The sequence below is a fragment of the Heterocephalus glaber genome, unplaced genomic scaffold (assembly GCF_053883595.1).
Source record: "Heterocephalus glaber isolate CG9 unplaced genomic scaffold, H.glaber_assembly_v1.0 deba00001556, whole genome shotgun sequence".
NCBI lineage: Eukaryota > Metazoa > Chordata > Mammalia > Rodentia > Bathyergidae > Heterocephalus > Heterocephalus glaber.
The window spans coordinates 3,611,046-3,635,680 of NW_028258347.1; the positions used below are offsets into that span (position 1 = coordinate 3,611,046).

Sequence of the window (24,635 nt, forward strand, 5' to 3'; positions counted from 1 at the left end):
TCACAGCCCATGCACCTGCAGGCCCTCGTCCCCAGGAAAGGGGCAGCCAGGAGCCCTGTGGGGACTGGCAGGGCACCCTGTCCGGTTGAGCAGGCAGGTGTGTTCAGCTCCAACAGGCTGCTGCCCAGAAGAAACCCTGCCTCCTGCACCAGGTTTCAGTGAAAGTTGCATCCCAGTTTTGATGAAAAGCTGTCTGCTCTTTGAGTAGTGATGATACATTATTTTAAAATTGCAACTTACAGACAGAACCATGCTTGCCTTTGTGTGGACGGGATGTGGCCTTCGGACCACCTATTGGAAACTCGCGTTAATGTTCAAGAGACTCTGGGGCAGGGCATGCACAGCACTGGCCTTTTGCTTTGTGAACATTCAGGTGCACATCACAGTCACAGGCCCCCTTCAACAGAGGCTCCCTAGGAGTGCCAGCACCACACTCCGGGACAAGTGGAAATGCAGCATTTCGCCTATTTTATGGTCCCTTTTATGAGCATGCACTGGTGGTGGGAATGGCCTTCACCCCTCGCTCATAAACGAGCCCACAAATGGGCCCACAGGCATAACGGGGCGGGGGGGTGGCACTTCCACCAAAGGTGCAAATACTCTGGATCAGCACTCACAGAACTCCGTTTGTGCCGGGTGGGGCTGGACAAGGGGTCTGGGGCCACGGCACTGTAGCTGTAGAGACCTCAGTCAGCAAGACAGACTAACAGGAGCTCTTGTAAAAGCAAGTGTGGATAAGCCTGTGGATGGGTGAAACCTGCATCCTAAATGTCTCTTCATCCCATCTTGTTACTTCAACTTACCATATGTTTTTTAAAAACAAAAGTTCAGCAGAGCTTTCCACAAACTGGTCCTTTCTCCTCTGTCATTCAGTCATTCCATTAATATTTATCGAGCACCTTCTAGCACCTGTTCCCAGGTGAGGTGCGGGTGGGCAGTCAGTTGACCACACACAGGAAGACCCTCGCCCTCGTGAGCTCCGATTCTGGAACTGATAAGTGGTGAATTTCCTGGCAGATCAAGAGGAAACAAGTGGGCTGCAAGGGACAAAGATGGAGCAGGCTGGGAGTGGAAAGGACAGGTGGCCAGAGAGGGTGGCTGGTGGCTTCCGAGCAGTGGCTGGCAGAGGGGAGCCAGGGGGTTTCGGTTGAGTCTCCCATGCAGTACAAAGCTGTTCTTCACAGGATCCCAAATGGCCTGGTCAGGCTGAGGCACTGCTGGTGCCATGAGGGTTTGCAGAGTCCGCAGCTCCCAAGCAGAGAGACAGCGCTGTGGTCTGAAAGTGGACGTTGACATCTACCCCAAGGTGATGTTCTCAGGAAGCCAGCCCCTGGGAGGGAGGGGATTCGCCCCAGAGGAGGCTGAGGCCTGAGGAAAGGGGTTGGCGTCCCTACGGAGGCTGAAGATATCTGGGATGGGTATTTTGTATTTGTCCAGTGAAGACAAGAATTTTACAGCAGCTCTCTGCAAAGCTTCGTTTACAGAGTCCATGCGTTTGTATTTGATGTTCGCTGTATCTCATTGAGGCAGTGGAATATTCTGGATAGAAACAGGAAGCTCAGATTTGCTTACATTTCCTGTCTTCCTCCGGTCCCCCTAAATCCTTGGTCACAGCCCTCAAGGCCCCTCTGGACCTGGCATCTGCTTACCTCTCCATGCCATCCCTTGAGATGTCCCTTAGCCATCTACACTTCGCCACAGGGCTAGTTCCTTCCTGGGCTTGTGAAGCTCTGCATCCTCTGGCCCCTTGCACCTGCCGGTTTGCATACTTGCCCTGGCCATCGAAGATGCTCCCCTCTCTGCTCGGGCATCGCTGTGCCGTAAGGCAGCCTTCTGGCCCTGGGCCTCCACCCACTGTGTGCACACCACCTGGTCCCCCAGGCTGCCCCGGAGCCTCCCCTTCGCACAGCTGAGCCTTCTAAACTTATTTTGTGGAGCTACCACTTCCACATGGCAAACCTCTAGTCCATTGGTGGCGAACCTATGGCACGAGTGCCGCAGGGGCTGAGTGTTATCATTGCAAGCTCTAAAAGGTTCGCCACCAGGGCTGGCTTAGGAATCAGCGTTTCCTCCTCTCTTTTTGAGTTGTTCTTGACCCTTCGGGATGACAGCCTAGTGGCTTTGTACCCACCTCCTCTGCACGCGGATGTGCTCTCCATGTCCCCTTGGCCCCTTCTGACTTGTCTCTTCCTGCCAGGTGCTGCCTGGCCTGGCCCTGCTCTGCATCTCAGCAGAGATAGGAGGTGGTTCCCTTTTCCTTTCTCCAGGCCTTCCCGGCCTGCTGGCAGGTAATTCATCCTCCAGTCCCGCTGGGGCTGCGCTCCTGGCCTCAGAAGCTCCCCACACCACTGCTCTGGGTCATCTCACAGTCCAGCTCCTGCAGGCTCAGGGTGTGCGGCAGCTCCCAGCTTTGCCGTTGCTCCTTCAAGGCACATACAGAGCTTCTGGAAGCTGATGCGGCAGGAGAGAGGGAAAACAGAGTCACAGCCCGGTAATTTAAAGTAGGTGCTGATGTTCCACTGCACAGTATGGTGAGCTTGGTATCGATAACAAATATTAATTTCAAAAGAGCTGGAAGAAAGGACTTTGACATCTTGGCCACAAAGAAATGATCAGAGGATGCAGCGCTAGATCTCCTGATACTGGCAGTGAGTCTCCTGCTTGGTTATTACACAGTGCACACATGCATGGAGACCTAACAGTGCCCCCTCAGATACTGTGCAGTTGCTAACTGTCAATCAGGAACAAAGCATACATAGAACTTTGGAAACTGCTTATCCTTAGGCACATCTGCCAGATATCCTAGTGGCAGCTTGCCGACTGCAGTGGAGAAAAGTGCACCAAGGTGTTTTATTTAATGTGAAATTTTCACTGTTGTCTCCAAGCAGTTCTCACTTGGCTCTCACGACCCGTGGGGTGCTTTACAGATGAGGCGTAGAGAAGTTAAAGGGACTTTCGGGTCCAAAATCGCTCGGAAGGAGCAGGATGAGCCCCGGCCAGGCCCTGCTCAGGTGCTCTGCTCTGTGTGCCATCTGGCCTGGCGGAGCTTGTGCCGATTTAACAGCAGGGACATCCGGGCCGGAGCCCACCGGGCCACTGCTTCCTCCGTTGCTCCTGCTCAGACTCCTGCATCGTCATGCGTTCTTAGAGTAATGAGCCTCCCAGCACTGGCACACACCGTTAAATCATCCACACAAGCTCCCCGTTAACCAGAGCTCCAGACCACCTTGCACAGCTGACACGATTCGAAAGAGCACATCAGAAGGGAGGAATTCGAGTTCTGACTCTGCCTCCACTCTCCTGTGTGGAACTTATTGGAACGCAGTGAGGGGAAGAACTTAAAGAGAACTTTTGCTTTTTTAACAAATGACTACAAGTGCAAACAGCATGTAAATATTTAATCTAAACATGTGACTACCAAAGAAAATGATTTTCCTAAGTAACAGTTTTCATGGTTGGCAGATGTTGTTCTTTGTGTCCTTACAGTGCTTTTTCATGTCAGACATCTAGGCAGGAAGCGTGCTCTTCTGCAAGTCCATGATGTGAGAGGTCACAAAGTCATTGTCATTACTGTATGAAATTATAGCCCTGGCAACTCAGATATACCCGATGAAACAAAAATTACTCATGGATGTCTGAGATTATATTTTAATATTAATTTACATTAACTATTTTGTGTTAGGAAAACCAAAAGATTGCAAAATTCAAAATGCAAGTGGTTTTTTTTAGCTACAAAGACCATAGCTATATAGTAATTTTAACTCGTGTCTTTTAATATTTTTAGAAAGCATAAAAATATCTATAAAAACAAATGCATGGGCAGAGCCATTGCTAATTTTAAACACTTCATATTCGTAATATTCACATTGACCCAGTCCAGACAGCATACATTCAGGGTAAAGTTTCAGTAGAAGTTTTGTCCTTCAATACAGTCTTTAAAAATTGAATCTCACGATGATGGTGTACTTGCCCACAGAAAATTAACAGGAAGTGCCTGATATTTTAATTAGATGTAATTACCCTAAATGAAAACTTTGTAAGGAATTTTTTTACTCATATCCCCAATTTAAAACAATATTCTCCTTACAGATTTCTTTCAATAAATCTTGAAAAATTACTCAAAAATGGCATTTGGAGAAATGTCCGTTGTGCTATTATTAAGTTTCCTAGGAAAGGTTAAGTTGTAATTTTGGAGAAAATTATACACAGATGAGAAAGAGGGATGTTGTGGACAAGCTGCAGGGCCTCACCTGCCAACCTTGCTTCCTTCAGGGTAAACGGGAGGACAGTAGACCTGCTTCTTGCACAAGTGAGTAATGGTGCTACTGCTGCACTGCTGCCTGGCACGAGAAAGCGGCAGCGCCCCCTCTGCAGGGCACTGATGAACCTCCTCCTGTGGTAAAAGTGGATGGCAGGACACACAGCCCTCAGCCACAGTGGCTTAAAATTGTACATCGGTAAAATCGGTTGTAGTTACAACTCAGTGATGTAAAATTTACAAAACTGAGCCCGAATCCAGTATTTACACAGTTAAGGAGACTTACTTTATACATCTTGCTTCTCATGTCCAGTCTGGATCATGGGATTTTCAACAAGGAGCAAAAAGGGATTCTTGAATTTTCTTTTGGTCCATGTGTGTATTGGAGTGTATCAAGTTTCTCACTGGAAAAGGTTAAGTTAATATTTTGATAACAGATAAAATCCTTGAAGTGAGCCACAGGCTTTAGTAATGAGAATTAGATTTCCTGGGCTAGCATGTCAGGGTTTAAAAGGTGGAGAAAGATTGCGAGATAGACCTTGATGATAATTTTTAGTGTAAAGTTCATATCCCTCCACAATAACAACTCTTTCGACTTACTTCCTCGACCTTTACTACCCTCCGTCCAGGCGACAGGAGAGACCTTGAGGAGTCCAAGTGTGGAAAGCCATGTGCTGCTTTCGAGCCAGCAGCAGCTACTGCTGTAAATAAGTGTATGCTTCATTTCTAAACAGTAGGAGTGACAGAAGCCTTGGGAATTCAAGAGCATACGCCCTATCTAAAGACACTCAACTCAACTTAAAGACAAATAGCGTGCTTTCCAGACAAAACCCCTCCACGAAGCCCACGGCTCCACAGGCTGCTACTCTGCCAGTTAGCCCTGCCCAGCCTTCTCCTATGGGCTCGAACCCTTCCTGGAACATCCCTGCCCATGAACGATTCCAGGGATGGGAGCTCAACAGCACTTGGAACTGCCGAGTCCACTGTGGGTCATTCTTGGTGGTAGGTAGTGGGCTTTCACAGTAGATTGCTGTGACCAACAGTGGCCCCATAGCATTCCTTCACTTTTGTGTCCTTGCTTGAGATTCTATCCCCGCTGAGGAGTGTGGTGCTTTGTTTCATGGGTGACAGGATTGTCCCTCAAGTGAGAAAGGCCCCACACACATATCCAGCCTTACTTACATGGGCCACATCTGTCTCGGCAAGGCCGGGTGGCCATTTGCATGTTTCCACTCCTTCACACGTGTGCTGAGCTGTGTCCTTGAAGCTAGGCAAGATGTATGTGCTGGGTAACAAGCAGCTCGAAGGACAGGAAGGGCTCTGCTTTCCTAGGACTACATTCTAGTCGGGGAAATGAACAGTGAGCAAGGAAACAGAATCAAAACAATGGAGTTACCACAGCTCTCTGCAGAAAAGGGGCAGGAGTGGTATGCAGGAAGGGGCCAGGTCATGCAGGGGATGGAGGGCAGGAGGAGTCCGCAGCTCCTGAGAACACAGCCAGAAGCCACTGCTGGATTAGAAGCAGAAGAAGTGCCTGGTCTTAACTGTTTGCAGAAGACGGCTAACACGTAGACAGTGTGGAAAATTCAGGAAATGCAAACAGTATTTAAAAGAAAATGCAAGAAACTATCACCCAGACGTAAGGACAGTTCGGGCAGGAAGTTTGCTGGACAGGATTCTAAGTGCTTCCTGTCTCCGCCCACTCAGGCTGGTCTCACACGGGGAGGCTTCAACAAGGCTGTGTGCCCTTCAGGAGCCTGAGGATCCAAGATCACAGTGCGTGTGGGGAGGACTCTCCCTTGGTGTGCAGACAGACGCCTTTCCCTTGTGTCCTCGTCTGCGAGCGCTCTGGTGGCCTCTTCTGACAGCCTGTGAAGGTGCCAGTCCCATCCTGGGCTTCCGCTGTCCTGACTAGACCCTGATTAGCTCCCCAAGGCCCTAGCTGCTGGCGCCATTGCGTGGTAGCCAGGGTTTCAGCCTCTGAGCTGTGGGAAGACACAAACATGCTGTCCACACCAGCTTGCAAGGTCCCTGCCTGGGAATGCACACCCTGCGTCCTCTGCCTCTTGAGCATCTTGAGGAAAGGACTGTGATGTGAACAGGGAGATGCCCTGTCACCGTGAAGCTGTGTTATGTGGCAGAGTCAAAGGGATTTTGAAAATATCATGAAGGTCCTGACCCAGCTGGTGTTTGGCTATGCAGGAGGATTATTATCTTGGGTGGGCCTGACATAGTCAGGTGAGCCCTTTGAAAGATGGTCTAGAGGTCAGAGCAACTCAGAGAAGCAGATGGGCTTTCCTCGGTTGGCTTGAAGGAACCACTTTCATCTGCAGGAGCCAGGGGGACAGAGGACAGTGGGGCCTCCATGCTGAGGGTCTCAGTCCTGCAACCAGAAGGAAGTGAATTATGCCAAGCAGTGATCTCTCCCAGCTGAGACGGATCCCAGCCCTCGTCCACACCTGATCTCAGCCTGGGGACCCTGAAGAGAGATCCCAGCAGACCAGCCCTGGACCCTGGCTGCAAAACTGGTGGGCAGTAACTTGGGAAACTACTTCTCATGGTTTAAGCCACTAGATTCATGGCCATTTGTTACCCGGCAATAGAAAGCTAATACAAAGGGATGACAGGAGCTTCTCTATGGCCAAACTGACAGAAGAGGCCGTGTTGAGGTCGCTGTCGTGTTCGGGAAGGGACACAGAATGGGCTCTGGCAGCAGAGACAGGGAGGGCGAGGAGACAGATCTGAAGTGGTACAGGCCAGGCTGAAAGAGGTTTCGGAGGGGAAAGGAAGGAAATGATCCAGAATAAGTCTTGGGATTGGGGTCTGGGCATATGTGTAGTCAGTTTTTGAAAATTCGAACATAACATCACTTCCCATTTTATTCTTTTCTCTACTTGACAGTCAAAACCATGTGTTAGTGATTGCAAAATATCCTACTGCGTGATAGTACATATTTAACCAGTCCTTATTCACCTAATATTAGACAGTAAACTGCTTCTCTCTCACTTTGTAAATGATGTCCTACTGAGTATTCTTATTACTTGGATTTTTAAAAATTCAAATATATTATATCCTGCTTTAGAAAGGTGACTTAAATTACATTCCTTCCAACAGTGTGTAAGAGAGCTGGTTGATGCACTTCCTCCACTATTCTGATTTTAAAGGCATCTTTGTCGATTTGAAGGCAAAACAAATGTGAGCCCTATGCTTGCGCTTCCTCCTGCTGTGCGTGGAGGGTGCACCGCAGGGTCTGATGTGTGCTCTGTCTCTCCCCCTGGCCTGGCTCTCGCTGTATTCACAGTGCATGGGCCCGGGTTCCAATCCCCACCAGCGGGCACCCAGGGAGGCAGCACAGGTGGAAGCCACACGCCCTTGGGGACAGCAGGGACATTTCCTCAGAGGTTTCCCAAGACTCTGCCTGGAATCAGAAAGCTTGTCCTCCTTTGCAAATCACTGTCTCCAAAAAACAGAGTGTAAATAGTGTTTACATCATTTGCCTATACAAAAGGAAAAGCAAGTCTTTAATATTTTTCATCCTGTTTTTCTATATTTTAAAAATGGTATATGGTAGATAATGCTACTCTGTCTCGGATAAAAGTGTCCAGCAAATCCTTGCCATATTTTTTTAATTCATTAAGTTTATTGGTACATTTTAGGTATACAGTGTGATGACATTCATCATTGGGATCTTGTACCTTTCCATAATCTCTCTTGGTTCTTGTTTTTCACCCATTCCCCTGCTCTCCCTTCAACCCCTCCAGTCCTCCCTATTTACAAAGACTTTGTTTCCAGTTTTTCCATTTTCTCATATTAATTCCATTCCCTTCTTTCCTTTCCCCTAGCCCTCCCACTTCCCCTTCCCCTTTGTCCCTTTTCTTCCTATTTCACATTATCTATTACACCTTTTAGTCCTTCTTTACACTTTCAGTTTCTCACACCAGAGAAACTTCAGTATTTACACCTGTGTCCTATTTATTTCACTTAAGAGTATCGCCTCAGTGTGCATCCATTAGCTCTAAATGTCTCCAGTTTCTCGTGATTTATGCCTTGATAACATATTTTGAGAACACAGTGAGCGGTGTGGGTCCTCCGTGTGTGAAGGGTGTGTTATTTCACACTGGTTTTCTCTGATGCAGGGCTTAGGATGAGTGATTGTTATTTTATTTTTATTACTTTTCTGTATTGCCCAAACATCTAATATTGAACATGTAATTCTCCTTAAAAAGAAAAATCTGAACAGTGCTTCAGGGTTAGCACATGCTTAAAGATAATTTGGAAAGCAGTTCTTTGAAAATGCTTTAAAACTCAAGGCGAAACAGAAGCAACCTGAACAGTGCCAGGGATGAAATGGGAAAGTGGGCGTGAGATGTGTTCGGACTGACGCTGGGACACTTGGCCTCAAAGTAGAAGTGCTTCTGTAGGGTTCAGAAGTTAGCAAACTGCTCTTTATACGGTGTGGGGAGGGCCAGCAACAATGACGTAGGTCGTAGGTCCCGCGGGGGCAGGGGGAGGCCGGCAGGGAAGGAGCGGGGCAGCGTCTGTGGGGCAGCCGGGCCGAAGCCTCTGTTAGTGAAGACAGGATCTGGGTCTGTAGGCGGCCCTTGTCCTAGGTACTTTCTTCATCGCTGAGACAGAATACCCGACACCCATAGTTGAAGGAGGAGAGAGGCTTGTTTAGCCTCACAGTTTGTAGAGGTTTCAGTCCGAGGCAGGGTGGCACATGGCAGAGGGGCATCGCAGAGGAGAAACAGCACCAGGCAAGCGGAAGGCAGCCAAGTCATGAGGCAGCAAGCGAGCGCAGCAGCCCTCTCTGTCCATGTGTCGTATCCAGGCTCCCCGCTCACACCGGGATGGGCAGCCTTGGCCCTAGCATCCCACGTGAACCTTCCCAGCTTCCTATCCTTGATCCCAGCAGCACACACCCTAGATCCAGCCACCTCCAAAGGCCCCACCTACGACTGTGTGCGGCTTTGGGGGACATCTAGATGTAAGCCCTAACATACTTATTATTTTATTTTTTTAGTTAATTACAGTAGTGCCTCAGTTCAGGAACTTAATTTGTCCTACAATTCTGGAAAAGACGGCCACATTTGTGTTTATGTGGGAAAGGTGGCAGTGGTTGTGTTAATCGCCTGATACAGAGTTTGCCAACAAAGACAAAATTTTGCCAAATGCTTCTGTTTGCAATTCAAATAGTTGGCAAACAAAAGCATTGTGAACCAAGGTACCACTATATGTTGCTACAATAAATCTTAGTTTAAAATTCATATCTAAGGCAACTGATTAGTTTCATAGCCAATACATTTAGACTCCTATTTTGTGCTCTTTCCTTGTTGAATATGTTGTCTACCTATGAGTTTTGTTGTGCTTCGTAGTCATGGACTGAGAAATTATTTGAACAACAGATCGTTAATAGCCAAGAGCAGCAGAACAGGAAAATATGGCTATTGCCAGAACAAGGTATTGTGATTAATGACACAAGAGAACAAAGCTTGTACCTGGAGCTCGAGATGTAGTACCCTTCACAGGGTGTGAAGGAAGGGCCATTCGCTGCACACATCTATACTTTCTGGGAATCTTGCAAACAGCACTTACTTGCCAGCATATTCTACTTCCTGTCATGTATAGTAATGTTGACATCCTGCAAATTAGATAGAGCATGGAATTGTGGCTTTTTGTGAAATTCTGTGGGCATTACTACTTTTGGTTTTGCCCATTTGCTTTCTGTGGACAAATGTAATATATGCAGTCACAAAACTCAGTTGCTTTGCTGAAGTGTTAGGTTGCATAATTTTAGACAGACTGAAAATAAAAAGGAGAGAGGAGGTGTTTTACTGACTAAATCTTTCCACTCAGTGCACAGCTGTTTGCAGGACCTAGAAGTCCTGCCTACCTTGGAATCATTGTTACGTCAGCTTCACTTGTTCATTCTCATAGAGCTGTTTGACAAAAAGTGTTTATACAATATGCATGAAGGTTCTACCAAGGAGAAAGCATTTCAGAAATAATTTAAATGGGTTGCCCTGGCCATGTTTGAAAACACGTGTGTGTGCATGGGTGTGATTCGCACACCTCTTCACAATGAGGAGCACGGGATGCGGGTCCTGGAGGCAGAGGCCAGCCCTGAGGTCCTGTACACACGGGGGGCACCTCAGCTGGGGTCCTGGGAAGCCTTGCGAGCTGAGAGGTGAGGTCCTGCACTGAGGCAAAGGGATTTGTGCTGAAGGGGCGGGAGGGAAAAATTCCGCTAGGGAAGCAAGCTTGTAGAAGAGTGTGCTGTCTGGTTCAAGAGAGAAAAACCATGTCATAGTTTATGTTTAAAAGGTAGATTTTTAAATAGAGGAGTTACCAAAATATAAACTAGGAATTAAAGCTCGAGGACCGGGTGCTGTGCTGGCTTCTCACCTTGTCCATTTGGCCAGGCAGTTTCCTGTCCAGGGAGACCCAACCCGGCCTGCTGTGGGGGGAGCCAGGACAGGACGTTTGGGTTTCCAGAAGCAGGTGGTACCAACGGGCTCCAGCGCCTCATTCAGGTTGAAGCAACCTAAAAACTAAGCTCCAAGAAATTGCAATTGGTTATCTGGGCTGGGCCCTTCTTAGTTTACGCCTGAGGGCATCTGATAAACAGTGAGAGTCATCCCAACAGGAGCCGAAGCACCTGATTTGACTACATGTGGGTGTCACCCATTCCTGCTTCACCATACAGTGAGCTCAGTACCTTTAGATGAGGAGTGTATGGAGGGGTTGTCTAAGAAAGGAGGCTTAGGGTGCCGCTTTAGGGGTGCGTGTGTGTGTGTGTGTGTGTGTGTGTGTGTGTGTGTGATTGTTGTTTGCTTGCTTGTTTGTTTTACAGTACCGGGGACTGAACTCAGGGCCTTCATGCTGAGCCACATTCTTTGCCATTTTTTGCTTCTTTGAGATATGGTCTGGCCACCATGCCTGGCTTTTCTAGATGTTTTGGAATAATCTGAAGGAAAAGAAAATATGGAGATGTAGCTCCATGGTAGAGTGCTTGACTAGCACATTCGAGGCAAGGGCCTGGGCTTGATCCTGACACTGCAAATGTGATACAGATATAAATTAGATGTAGAGACAAAGATACGGATGTGAGTGTGGACTTTTGTATCAGACCTGGATTTGACTTCTCTAAATCTTTGTTTGCATTTTCCATGAAATGATGATGATAATAGGTCCAGCTTCAGTGGTGTGTAGAATATTTACCAGATATATTGGTTTTCTATTATAACAAATTGCTAAAAACTTACTAGCTTAAAACACCACAGATTTATTGTTGTGGCATCCCATAGTCCAAAGAGCGTCCGACTGGCCTTGCGTCCCGGCCCACAGGCTGCCCCTCTCTGGCCGGCCTCGACAGAACCCTCGACTCCCTCTTCTCCCCAGGGCCACTGGGTCCAGGCCATCTGGCGTCTTCCAAGCTGGCAGCACCAGTGGCTCTGTCTCCTCAGTGTCCCCGGACTCCTGACTCTCCTCCTCCTCCCCACTTCGGGAACCCACAGGTCACATGGGTCCAGCCATTAGCCCACCCCTCAGGCAGCAGACCGCAGCCCTAGCTCCACCTGAACCTTTAAGTGGGGAGTAGTCACGGCTTCCAGCAGTTACGGTGAGAATGCGCTTAGGGCTACAGCTGAGGAGCGCCTGGGACCTCTGCTCCTCACAGGGGAGAGGCATTCCTGGCAGCCTCGTGATGTGGTGATGTGCAGATGAGTGGACGCCCCTGACCAGTGTTCCAGAACCCAGACAGCGCGAGCCCCAGCTCACGGCATTTCGACCCCTCTCACAAACAGCAGTCGCACTGTGCCTCAGAGCTGGACGTAAACAGCGGGGTGGTGACACCTGGCCTCAGTGTGCAGGCCTTGTGAGTGTCCTGCTGTCTTCTCTGTGCCTTCCCCATCTGAGGCCTTTCATTGCAGTGGTACTGACGCCCCGGAAGTGGAACTTGAGCACTAACCTTCCTGTTGGGTTTAAAGCACCCCAAGTCCAGCTGTGAGCTGAGCACCTCCCCCGGGTTCCTGTGTCTCTGAGGACAAATTTCACAGAACCCTGTGGATGTGAGCTGTCCCTGCTCCCAGCCAGTGGCCCGGGAAGCGCTGCTCTTCCTGTGCCCGATGTGTGGCCATCGGGTCTCCAGGCCTGCGCTCCCTGAGGCTCTCAGCATGGAAGCCCTGTTCCTCCCTGGCGCTGGCAGCCCAAGCTTCCGGTGTTTCAGTCTGGACTGCAGACCAGCTTGCTGCCTTCTGCTTTCTTCCCGACTGATTTGTGCCCTCACCGGAGATTGATTCAGTTCTCTCTTGTTCTTCCACCTTAAACCTGTTCTTCCACCTTGAAAGGAGCCAGCCCAGGCAGTACACCAAAGGGCACGAAACGATTTTAAAGCTCCCACCCTATGCCAGACATGTGTTGGGACACTGTGCATACATTATCTCCCTTAACGCTAAGGTGGAAGCTCTTTCTCCTTTTTGTCAGGGATTCAATCAGGGTGCGGAGGGCTGTGTTCTAATTTGCAAAAGCAGCAAAATGTGTGGCAAAGACAAAAGTCAAACTCAGGTATGCCTGACTTGGAAAACCTAGTTTTCCGGGAGTCTCCAGGAGGGCCTGGCCTTTGACTTTGGTTTAAGGTGTCCATGTTGTTAAGGTGGCCTGAGTTCCAGTACTCGAGCAAATCGTCCAGTGGCCTGAGGACAAGTGTGTCCTAGTTTAGTCATCGTGTTGGTGGTTTCTGTGGGACGCTAACAATGGTTATGTGTATCACGTTCATCGAAGGTCTAGTGCTTGTCGAACATCTCCCGAGCTTGCAGATTAGTCCAGGGAGATCTCTCACAGTTTTTAAATACAAGCTGCGATGTAATCTTTCCAGGTGTGGTGGCTTTGAGCCACAGTAAATTAGGGCTCTTGCGCAGGAAAGCAATTTTGACAAATCTGTTCTTTTCCACTGGAGATCAATCTCTGCCCAGGGACAGGACAAAACATGCTTTTCTTCTTTGACCAGAACGCCCACAAGGGAAGCAGAAACCAGTTAAGCAACTTTGCAAGTGGGCGGAAGGGTGCCCTTGACAAAGCTGCCTTTGTGCCTCTGGACTGCCCAGGGCCCTGCGGCTCAGCTGGAGGTAGCCAAACCAGGATTTAGCTCCAGCTGGGGCTTGGTGCATTGCTCTTTTTGGTATTCCAGTTTGGACTCTGAAAGCTCACCTGCATCAGGAAGTCTACCTTGTAGAATGAACCTTGTCCTTCCATCCAACATTCTACTTTATCTTTTCCTGATTGGTTTGTCTTTATTTAAGAGCAAGAAACATAACCAGGTGGTTTAATTATAGGAAGAGTGTTTTCTGGGCCTTAAGAAATTTCCTTGGTCATGAAAAAAGGATCTAAGGAAACGGTCTTAGATCTAAGCAATCTAAGACTTGCCCTCTAGGATTCTGTGCAGAGGATGAAAAAGTTGCAAGAAATGGTCTTCAGTAATATAAATAAACACCTTTAAAACCATATTATTTCTTTTTTAGGAAAGAAAATACAAGTTAATTGACCTATTAAATATAGTTCTTAGACTCTATGTAGTTGTGGAGGCTGAGCATTGCAAACTGGCTTTAATTTGAGAACCAGAAAGGCTCCCTGGAACCATTATTAGGTCAGTAATCAAAACAGCCATGCAGACAACAGATGATAAAAGAGCATTAGATCAGTGTGGAATTTACTAAAGTTCGAAGTCTACACTGAGCTATGGAAAAGAATATCTGCATTCATAGGTGATAGACATTTAAGTATTTAGGGGTAAAAGATCATCATGTGTGTAATTTACCCTTAAATAGTACAGCAAATGTCTATGTATCTATCATATATATGAAAGAGAATGAAATGTAAAGAAAATAGGGTAAAATGTTAATAGTACCTGAATCTAAGTACAACACCTATGAGACTGTTCTTCCTAAGCAATATCAATTCACTTGTCTGGGCAGGTGATGCGAAAATCTAAACTTCCAGACCAGAGGATGATTATAAACTACACGCAGGCCCACAGCTTGGCCCTGTCCAGACTTTGGGTGGTGACAGAGTGTGCTTTTGCTTTGGAACAGCAGTGACTTTTATCAGGAAGTACAATGCATTGTTTTAGAAATAGAACAGCAAGCCCCACTTTTCACACCGGTTTCCAGGCAGATGGTCTTCACAGACCAAATGCAGTGTAACTCGGTACACACCTCTGGATGGTCAAAGCTAGGAAGGTAGCTGCGTCCTGCAGCACGCAGGAGGCCCTCGGTTCCATCCCCAGCACTGCAAATAACCCACCAGTCTGTTTTCAAGAGAAATGTCTGTCTCCAGGATTGCCCTACCCAACGGAAAGATCGGTAACTACTTCCCAAAATGACTTCTATTCCATTTTCTTTTCTTATTAACCTGTCTCTGTAATCATTTCATTGTTTTTCCCTTTCATTTTCATGTATTTGATCTTTGTTTTTCCCCTTGCTGACATCCAAAATCTGAAGGATCGTCTCTCTTAGGTTGAAAAAGATCTAATAAGAATATGCTGTTAAGTTTTTGTGGAATAAAATGAAAAAATATATAAAATAGAAGAGAAAAAGGAGAGAAAAATAATATAAAAATAGAAATCAGTATATAAAGCATCCAATTCATGACCAGTGAATTTTTATAAGATAAAAAGTTAAAAGTACCCATTTTAAGCAGTTTCCAAATCACCTTTGATATAAATATTTTAATCAAACATTAACTTCACATGAGTCTTGTAGGGTGTGAGCGTCTTCATACATATTGTGTGACTTGTTATATATGTGGCCATCATCCATTTTCTTTCTTTTTATCAGAGCTGGAAATCAAGCTCAGAACTCATTTCAGAACTCGTTTCTCATTGTGAGGATTTTTCCTACTTCATTTCCTTACTGTATCTCTTTTCTGAAAACTTTGAATTTTCCAAATCAGATAGTTAAGCAAGGCTTTGTTTTCAGAGTTGACTGGGAGCCACTTCTGTATTACTAAGGATGCAGATGACCACGGCTCCTCCAGACACAGCGGGCCGCACAGGAGATGTGTACAGTACATGCTTTATGGTCCTCACACCACGGTGATCACCGGGAAGCCAGGGTCCATGGGGCACTTGCTACATGCCAGGCTGTGTGCTAAGCCTCGTACATGTGTTAAACCATTAAATCTGCGCAGCGAGCTATGAGGTAGAAAATATTAAAATCCCAGCTTCCCTGAGGCAACCCTGAGAGGGTGAAGGGTCAAGTGACAGAGGGACAGAGACTTGAACCTGGGGACCTTCCCAGGAGTCCTCACGGCTCCGCAGAAAAGCATGCTCCTGCCTGACCGGAGGACTTTTCACCAAGGGGACCGCAGAACTGCAGGGGACTTTCCCTTCCGGAGTCAGAAAGTGCATTCGTGAGGACAGAGAAGGCAGTGCGAACCGCGAACTGTTCAGCCCACCCGGAAGGCGGTGCCCTCCGAGCAACGCTGCCTTGGGTAGTGCTCCTGGGCCTGCTCTGGTGAGGGCCCTTCCGGGCCATTCTGTGAAGCCCGACGTGCTCCGTGCCCCCACAAGCATGACCTGCGCCAGCGCTGCCGCAAGCCCGTGGGCACTACCTTCAAGCCTCTCTCGCCAGTCACCGCTCTGCCCTCCGCGCAAGGAGCCGTCTGCACGAGCAGCTGCGGAGCGGAGCGGACGGAGCAGAGCGGACGGAGCGGAGCGGACGGAGCGGAGCGGACGGAGCAGAGCCCGTTTCCTCTGGCCAGGACAGCCCTCGCCTCCGCGTCGCCCCGACCACTGGCTTCAGGACTGACCCCGGAACCACTCATCACTCCTGCAGCCACACCTGTCCCCGGCCAGCGCCGCTCCTGAGGGAGAGCGAGCCCCCTCCCGGAAACGCTCAGATCCAGTGAAGGCCACGTCCTTGGCACTGTGATAGGAGACGTTAGCCCCAGGACTTTATCACCCCGCCTTCCAAGAATTAACGGCCCTGGTGAGCTCCAAACTATCTAACTCCTGGGAGGACTTTTTTCTTGCCATAAACTTTTTTTTCAAAAGGACTATATGCACCAACCTTAAAAACAAAGGAAAAAACTCTCTTTGAAAAAGCTCAAGCAGATGTAATCAAGTAGATTTATTAAGCTCATAAAAATAAAATTTAAATCCTGGACATTTAAAGTCCTATTTTCACAGATTGGTCAGTGGATATGGTATGATGATGAATGTAAGGAAAATAAAGACTTACACCAGAAAAATAATACAGAACAGAAGCTAGAGGGGAGGCTGAAGTGGCTTTCTTGACTATAACGTTAAAATGTTTTCAAGTGAGTCTCTTGGCAGCCTGCACTCAGAAGTGTAGGGCAGCCAATGTTCGCCAGAAACTGTGTTCATTAGACAGCTCTAGCCAATTAAAGATCTACTTGCTGTCAGTCTTGAAAGAACTAAATTTAGGTGACCTGGTACTCAAGTCTTTCTTTTCTGATTCCTACTAAAAGCAAATGAGATAGAGCAAATGACAAATATTGGGAAATACCCATCTTGTGTGTCCATGGTACATACACAGATAAATGGCTATAAATGTATACTTACAGGGATAGTCATCATATGACCAGTTCACAGGTGTGCGTGATATGGAATTGTTTGGGCTCGTGTGTGTGTGTGTGTGTGTGTGTGTGTGTGTGTGTGTTTTAGGGCTCTTACCAATATTCAAGCAACACAAATATCTGCATGAGATGTAAATATGTAGAAGCCCCATATTTGCATATTCTGCAGATGCTGAAAACCATATTTGTTTATGCTTTGTTTGGAGCAGGGTGTGTATGTGTGTGTGCGCGCACACAAGTATGTGCTTTCTTTTGTAACATGAAGTCTGGCTTTAAAAGGAGCTAATTCCTTCCTGCTTTCTACCTGCTGCCTCTCTTGTTTCCTGGGAGTCTGAAGCTATGCTGAGCACCTGGAAGCTGAAGACAGAGCCTCTTCAGAACACTTGTGGTTACCATGGAGGAAAGGCAGGAAGCATGCTATTGTTAATTTCCTATACACAGCTAGCTCAGCAGAACCCTGAGGATGAGGGACAGCTCCCAGGATGGCTGTGTGCCCTTGGGAGGGTGTCAGGGGGAGCTCTGAGCGAGCAGCTACCTACAGAGGGCGCTCTCGGGGTTAGCTTCACTCTGATGTGACAGGATGGAGCCCAGGACCCGAATAAGCTACCAGGTTAGGAAGGTAACAGAAATTAACACCTACTAGGCACCTCTTACAGCAGTGCCAGGAACTTAACCAGACGCTCACATCGGTTGTCTTATTTACTTGAGGGCTTTCACGAGGAATGCTGCTGGAACTGGAAAGCCTTGAGAGTTGGTAGCAGATGCCAATGCAGCTCTGTAGAGAAGAGGAGAATTTGGGAGTGGGTATATTGCCATTGTACCGTTTCCCTTTAAAAACACATAGACCCGGTCACGCGCTTTTTCGTCAGTGAGTGGCTTGTGGAGTGCTCAGCACCTGACCGGACCACAGCTCTGTATCACGTGCAGCGCCGCGGCCCGTCTGCATCCCACCCTCGCGGGGCCGGAGGGGTGGTCGTGAGAACTTGTTTTCTCCGTGATGCTTGCCAGTGCCGTGTGCACTAAGTCTTCACACAGTTCTCAAGGTCTTGGTGTCTTATTTACCTCGGAAACCCACCTTTGGGCATCCAGTAGCTTTTGAACTTGCAAAGTTCTCTACCAACTGAGCTGAAACTTCCTCTTCCCAATTGTTGCAACCCCAGCCCCCAAATAAAACACCATATTGCAAAACCAAAAAATGCAGTATTGAAACCTGTGTGTGTCTCGGTGCATTGCCCTTGAAAGAGCTCGTAAATATGATGACGGGAGACAGAGGGCAGGCGATAGCCGCCAGCATTTTCTCCAGGGTCCTAAAGTTTAGGACACGAACAGTCAGAAAGCCCTAGGCGACCCGCGCTGCCAGGTGCTCCAGTGTCAGTGAACGTGGACTCAGAAGAGGCCCAGTAGGAAGAAGAGAGTTTTCATATAAAGCATCACCTGGCTGGTACCCGCCTCATTGACGCCGCCGGCTGTCGGCCTGTTCGGACTGGACTGTAAAAGGGGGATTTGTTAAGGGTGCCCTTGCCCTCACTGACTTCGTAATGAGAAGCGGGGCAGAACTAGAGGCGGAGTCTCTCTCCCTCATCCCTGCGAGATTTCACGGGTCAGCGTGGGGACGCGTCAAGCCGCACGCACTGGCCCTGCGTCCACTGTGTCTGCAGGCCGGGGAGGTGCAGCAGGTGTCTGTGCGCAGAGACAGAGCCGGAGCCCTGCACACCGGGTCAGGACTGGGCGCGGAGGCTGCGCCGGAGAGAAAGTGTGCTTCTCAGGAAGCGCCCTCGCCAGTCCTGGCTCCTCTGGGGAGAGCACAGCTACTGCTGGCTGCGCAGGGCTGGCTGGAGGACTCCGAAATGTTCTGCCCTCGGAAGGGTACGTGGCAGTGTGCCTGCCCGCCGGCGAGCAGGGCACTGGGGCAGGCAGAGAGGCAGGTGTAGAGCGAGGGCTTGCTGAGGGCTCTCGGATCCCGCGGCGCCATGTGGATTTGTCCTGCGCGTTTCTGTAGCTGCTACCTGCGGAGACGGCTGGGTGGGGAGGCCAGCGGGAGGGAGCTGTGGGAATGGCACAGACTCTGCATAGAAGGCGTGTCAAGGGGGAGCTGCACAGTGTGCACACATTTCCTTATGATTTGCAGCGGGAGCATAAGGCAGAGCTCTGAGAAGTAGGTTCACACGCGATTAGGGGTCCGACTCGTGTCCAGTGGCCGTTTGTAACGAGGCACTGGGGACTCTGATGTTTCATTAGTTCACAGGACTGCATTTGTGGCTAAGATTTCCGTATTGCCCGTCGTGTCCTTCACTGAAAATCTACAGAACTAGGGTAATGAGTGAGCCCATGCCATGTTCCTGCTCCTATCACCACCAAAGCTGGGTTTTCAGAGACTAGAAATGCATTTCTTTAGAGGTTTCCTAACCATCCTCTTAACAAATTTGCTGAAATGTCTTTACTTTCCTTTAGCGGCTTATTATTTAAATTCTCTCAATTCCAGAGACATGAGGAGAGAAATAGATAGGAATTGTTTCCTTTTTTAAAGTTTTGGCCAAACAAGCCAAAATAACATTAGCATTGATGGACCAACATGTACTTTTAAATGGGAGGAATAAAGATATAAAAAGGTCTGAGGCATGAAAGGAAGCTCTTTGATTGTTAATGCATACAGCAGATGGAATTCATTATTGACTTTTTAAAATGAAATTGCTTGGCATTATCATTTATTTATAGTTTTGCCTTCCAAAAGAAGTCATTATCATTAACTAGTTAGTTAATCACAAGCAGCCACGTGACAACATCAACGTGTGTATCATTAACCACTCAGTCCTGAAGTTAGAGATGGTGCAAGAGATTATCCCTTTCCAGTTGGCAATAAGTTTATGAGTATAATGAACAGTTAAAGGTCACACATTTTTTTTTCTTTTATTGGGGTAATTTCAAAAGCAATTATTCGACATCATAGGACAATTTACTTTGAAATTCTCATTGCAGAAACAGAAATGTTTTAAATACAAGTAAACAATTTAATTACATTTTTCCAGCTCAGTGCACAGATACTGTGATGGTCATCACAATATACACAGAATCCCCAAGTAGAATATTTAGATGATTGGTGCAGCCCAAACACATCTTTAGTTTTAATCACAAATTCTAGTTTTTAGTCAATGGGGAGGCTGATAATCAGTCACAGCAGATTTACTTTCTAATCAGTTCCAACCATTTAATCAATTACATTTAGTTCAAATTTGAGAAGTATTAAAATTATCTTCATAGTTTTAAAAATACACAAGAATGAGAAAATCTTTGGAATTAGGCATGAAGCGTTCACTGTTAAAAGATCCATGAAGCCCCTTTCAGAGCAATATTTTAAAGCGTCGTTTCACGGGCAGGACATTTCCTTAGACAACCAGGGGCTTTGGTGTTCCCAGGCCGCAGACACTGCTGAACTTCGCAGGAGCTCCTGGATCAGGGGGATCCGGATCCGGCCCCTCCCTCCTCTGCTCGGCAAGTTCTTCCTTCCCAGCTGCTGACTCCTCCCCCTCCCCTCCCCTTTCCCCTCCTCCTCCCCTCCCCCTCCCCTTCGCCTCCCCGGACCCCTCAGGCCCTCCCAGCATTTGCATAGCAGACGTCTTTCTGCACAAGTGGCCCTGTTTTCTTCAGCCATGGCTGTCACCTTGAGACTGGAGGACAGTGATGAATATTTTATCCTCAGCACTTAAAGGCTCTGCGGTTGGATCCTGCACTGTGTGCCTGGCTCCCCCGCCACTCCTAATGAATCCTTATTGATTGTCAGTGAGGTTGTGTTGGGCTGAGTTTGAGACGTTTCCTACCCTCTGCAGTTACTGCTCCCGAATGTCCTCCATTCCAAGATGCAGCTTTGTAACCTTCTAACCTCCAGCAGCGCCCTAACACCGGTGCTCAGACTGCTGGGATTCGGTCTGCAGGTGTTTGGCAGCCTCTGCTCCGTTTCCTTTCTCTGGCCGGGAGTGAAACCAGGTCCTCGCGCGTGCTGTGCCACGGAGCCGAGCTTGGTGCCCAGCCGGTTTCTTTCCAGTCCTTTTTTCTTGGTGGACCATCACAAATTTTGGTTTAATGAAGTACAGCAGTAAGAGAATACAGATTAATCCACGTACGCTGTGCTATCAGATGAGCATTTCGCAGGCAAACTCTGTGAGCTGATTCTGTGCTTCAGTGGCTTCTCTGGCCAGTTCTGGTCTCACCGAATCGCTTTCCCACCCTCGCTCCAGGCCCTGTGGGTACCTGCTCAAGGCCAGATGACTGGCCACCCCGGGAAACCCTCAGAGGACATTAGCAGTAATGTAATTACCAGGGTGCAACTGCGATGAAATGGAAAGGTACAAGATTTTGAAACTGAAGACCTAGGTTCAAGTTACGTTCTGCTCTTTATGACTATGGGTTTTAAATAATCTGAAATTTATTCTCAGAACTTCCAGGTGTACATGCACTGACATAATAGGAATCATTTCTTCATTACAAATTCTACTGAAATTCTTCATTCGAATTGTTAGGGCAATTTGTAAAACACATTGTACCCGTAAAAATATTGGAAATGAAATATATATGAGAGCACTTTTTAAGGGATGGATGACTGTAAAATTATACATTTTAAGATGAGTGGATGCTATTGTGAAAGGAATTGATCGCCCCATTTCTCTGTCAGTAAGTCTGTTTTTTGTGTACCGAAAAGCTATTGATTTTTGTGTGTTGACCTTGTATCCAGCTACTTTACTGAATTTGGTTATTAAGTCTTTTGGTGGAGTTCTTGGGATGTTCTATACAGAGTATCATGTCATCTGCAAATAATGACAATTTGACTTCTTCATTTCCTATTTTTCTTGTCTAATTGCCATGGCTAATGTTTCCAAAACTGTATTGAACAGGAGTGGTGGTAGTGGACATCCTTGTCTTGTTCCTGATCTTAGTGTGAAGGATTTCAGGTTTTGACCATTTAGTATGGTATTGGCTGTTGGTTTCTCATAGATGGCTTTTATCAGATTGAGGTAGAGTCCATCAAGGACTAAAAGGTATAACAGATAATGTGAAACAGGAAGAAAAGGGGCAAAGGGGAAGGGGAAGTGGGAGGGGTAGGGAAAGGGAAAGAAGGGAATGGAATTAATATGAGAAAAAGAAAAAATGGAAACAAAGTCTTTGTAAATAGGGAGGGATGGAGGGGGTGAGGAGAGGGCAGGGGAAGGGGAAAATATGAACCAAGATGGATCATGTACAGGTGCAGATCTCCAATGACGAGCGTCATTATATTGTACACCTAAAATGTACCAATATAGCTCGAGCGAGCTGTGTTCCCCATCAAATCAGTGAGCCACAGCCCAGAGCGCCTCCGTGGTTTTAAAACTAACAGACATGACTTAGATCGTCCAATTCCTGGTTTCCTCCTCTTATTTAAGAAACAGCAGAGGCACATTTGGCGGTCTCGGAGCAGGTGCACATTTTGGTGCGATGACACAGGATTTCCACCATGGGCTTTCCCAGTGACTTCCCCCTTTGGGGCCTGTTAACTCTCCACTGTCGGGGACACCATCCTTCCCAGAGGCACCCAGGCTTGCCAAACGTACTCTCTTGGAATGCACTGGGGATTTTCTGCTCTCCTCTCATCCACTTCTTACCCACAAAGGAGACTGCAGAATGTGTTTTGCTGAATGTCAGTCCTTAATGCTTAGAATCTAATGGTGCTCTGGGGTTGAAAGTGCCCTCGCACACACCTCCTTTTCACTGGTTTCCCATCGTGGAGGAGATGCAGGCAATCCGTGTTTTCTGGTGTCCCTCACTGAAGGGGCCCTTCCCAGAGACCCTCTCCTCACTCGGGAAGCATTACAGCTGCAAGTGAATGTGCCTGGGGACCCACAGCCCAGCCCACGGGTGGCCAGGAGAAGGCCTCATGCCCCGTGCCAGCTGTGCCTGCATGGGAATTGATGCACAAACTGAACCCCATGGGGTCACTCACGCTGCTACCTTTGGAGGCAGAACCTTTTTCCTGGCATAAGAAAGAATGCAGATTTTTCAGCTTAAAACCTCATATTACAACTTGCCAATTACAAACAAATTTCACATACGAACATAAATAGCACTGCCTGAAAGCTGTAGTCTTCAAAGCCCTTTTATAAAAAATAAACACAAAACAAATCAAAACTGATTAGGACAGCTGTGTGCATTTGAGGATACTTTTCCTGTATTGACTTTCATAGTTTCAAGAATATACAATAAGAGTAAAATAGTGTCCTTGTATCTTCAAAACACTGCTGACTTCAATGGTACTGAAATTACTGCTCTTACGTAGAAACCCCATTGCTACAGTGACTATAAAATACAAGAAATACAAAAACAATAAATGTGTAACAGATGTATTGTTTTGAGGACAGGGCCCTTTTGGGAGCAAGGAAGTGCTTGCTGCATTAAGACATGTTCCGATGGAAAGGGGACTTAGTCATCCATGGAAATTCCGTTCTCTCCTAAACTCTATCTGCCAGTGGAAAGTATTCCAGTATGTCATTTAAGTCACTTTATTTCCAACCAAAAGTTATGACTCTACCACCAACATTTTCATACTTCATAATATACCGAATGTGGTGGCAAGGTTGGAATCTCAGCACTCAGGAGGCCAAGGCAGAAGGGTTTCGAGTTTGGGGCCAGCCAGGCTCCATAGGGAGTTCGGGGTCAGTGTGGACTCTACATGGGATCCTGTCTCAAACACACCAAGACGTAATAATAATAATCATACATGGGGCTGAAAAATGCTTTCCAGTCCCAATTTAGGTTGGAAAACACACTGGGTTTACTTGATACTAAGCACTGGCTTTACATGTTTTAACTTAACACAATATTACACAATAATGTATGCTTTCTCCCCTAAGCTGTATTAATATCTCCGTCGGTGGAGGCTCCATTTGTCTGCTGCTCAGCCGAGAGACAGTTCTCAGTCCCACACCAGTTGCTGTCCCTCGGCACCTGGGCGCCCAGCTCTGCGGGCCGGATTCCCAGGACGGATCCCGAACTGCCCAGGCGCACAGCACACACCGCACCCTAGGCTACACCCAGCGGCCGTCTCCCCTGCCCTGCACCAGCTCAGGCCAGGAGGCAGCTGGAGGAGCAGGCTGGGCTGGGCTGGGACTCCTCCGTGCCTCGCCCAAGCCTGCCAGGGCCGCGAGTCTGCCAGGGAAAGCCAGCCCAGGCCTGGTCCACGCGCCTCTCTCCCCAAATGCGCATTCCCCTCCGCACTACAGCCCACCCTCCCACGGCCATCGCACGCTCTCCCGAGCCCCCACGCAGCCCCTTGCCAGGCCTTCGCCCCCTCTCTGCTCAGCTGCATCCTCACCGCTCCACCTTCTCCGCCTCGGCCCTCATCGGTCATCCATCTGTGTGTGTGCAAGTTTAACTTTCTTCCTGGAGTGCAACCTTCACCAGGAAGGAACTCTTGTCTGCTTTTTTCTTTCCTGTTCTACCCTGTGCCCCAAGAGCAGGCCTGGCACACGGCAAGTCCTCAGTGACCGTGTAGAATTACGTCTTCAGATCCATCCTACCCGTTAGGTGCAGTCATTGCCTTCAGTTTACAGATGAGGAAGAAACAAAAACATTAAGAAATGGACTCAAGGTCAGATAAGCCAAGCAAGTGTCAGACACAGGATTCATACCTAGGTCTCTAGAGTTTATGCTCCAGTTCTTTACTAGCGTGGCTTACCATTTTAAGTGACTGAGTAAATTAACTGGAAGAAAAGAGCAACCTATAGGTTTATCTATTTTCTAGAACTGTTTTCAGTATGCT

The 24,635-nt window shown here is 47.8% G+C and overlaps 1 protein-coding gene across 11 annotated transcripts in view; it reads left to right on the forward strand.

Moving 5' to 3' along the window:
• Oxr1 (oxidation resistance 1) overlaps window positions 1-24,635 on the forward strand; it is a 335,909-nt gene that overhangs the window by 216,220 nt on the left and 95,054 nt on the right. The window lies entirely within an intron of this gene.